We start from the raw sequence: 1,520 nt of genomic DNA on the forward strand, positions 1-1,520 counted from the left end.
TGGCTTCTCTCAAGAGCATAAGTATTCTATGGTGGGTGAACAAATTACTATTGAGAAATTGACAGAATTGAGCATAGTTATGACAATATCTAGGTATGATCATGTATATAGGAATCACGTCCGAGACAAGTAGACCGAAACGATTCTGCATCTACTACTATTACTCCACTCATCGACCGCTATCCAGCATGCATCTAGAGTATTAAGTTGAAAACAGAGTAACGCCTTAAGCAAGATGACATGATGTAGAGGGATAGTTTCATGCAATATGATAAAAAAAACATCCTGTTATCCTCGATGGCAACGATACAATACGTGCCTTGCTGCCCGTTCTGTCACTAGGAAAGGACACCGCAAGATCGAACCCAAAGCTAAGCACTTCTCCCATGGCAAGAACAACCAATCTACTAGGCCAAACCAAACTGATAATTCGAAGAGACTTGCAAAGATAACCAATCATACATAAAAGAATTCAGAGAAGATTCAAATATTATTCATAGATAGACTTGATCATAAACCCACAATTCATCGGTCTCAACAAACGCACTGCAAAAAGAAGATTACATCGAATAGATCTCCACAAGAGAGGGGGAGAACATTGTATTGAGATCCAAAAAGAGAGAAGAAGCCATCTAGCTACTAACTATGGACCCGTAGGTCTGAAGTAAACTACTCACACTTCATCGGAGAGGCTTGGATGATGATGTAGAAGCCCTCCGTGATCGATGCCCCCTCCGGGGGAGCTCCAGAACAGGCCCCAAGATGCGATCTCATGGATACAGAAAGTTGCGGTGGTGGAATTAGGTTTTTGGCTCCGTCCCCGATCGTTTGGGGGTACGTGGATATATATAGGAGGAAGAAGTACCTCGGTGGAGCTTTGAAGGGCCCACGAGGCAGGGGGCGCGCCCTCCACCCTCGTGGCTTTCTTGATGGAGGGTCCAAGTCTCCTGGATCTTATCTAATGAGAAAATCACGTTTCCGAAGGTTTCATTCCGTTTGGACTCCGTTTGATATTCCTTTTCTTCGAAACCCTAAAACAGGCAAAAAACAGCAATTTTGGGCTAGGCCTCCGGTTAATAGGTTAGTCCCAAAAATAATATAAAAGTGGATAATAAAGCCCAATAATATCTAAAACAGTAGATAATATAGCATGGAGCAATCAAAAATTATAGATACGTTGGAGACGTATCACCGGGTACCTGGCGAAGGGAATAGCCCACCGCCTTCCGACCCAGGGACAAATCATTCCCACAACGAAGCCCAACGAGAGGGTAGTATTCATCCCTCATTTTCTCCGCGGGTTAGGATTTCCGCTCCACCCCTTCGTCTGCGGGCTGATGTTCTACTACGAGATAGATTTCCATGATCTATCCCCAAACTCCGTCCTCAACATCTTGGCGTTCATCGTCGTGTGTGAGGCCTTCCTTCGCATCCAAACCCACTTCGGGCTGTGGATCAAGGTCTTCAACATGAAGCCGAAGGTGGTGGATGGCCAGCACGCGGAGTGCGGAGGCTCCATG

The sequence above is a fragment of the Triticum urartu genome, chromosome 7 (assembly GCF_003073215.2).
Source record: "Triticum urartu cultivar G1812 chromosome 7, Tu2.1, whole genome shotgun sequence".
In the NCBI taxonomy this organism is placed as follows: domain Eukaryota; kingdom Viridiplantae; phylum Streptophyta; class Magnoliopsida; order Poales; family Poaceae; genus Triticum; species Triticum urartu.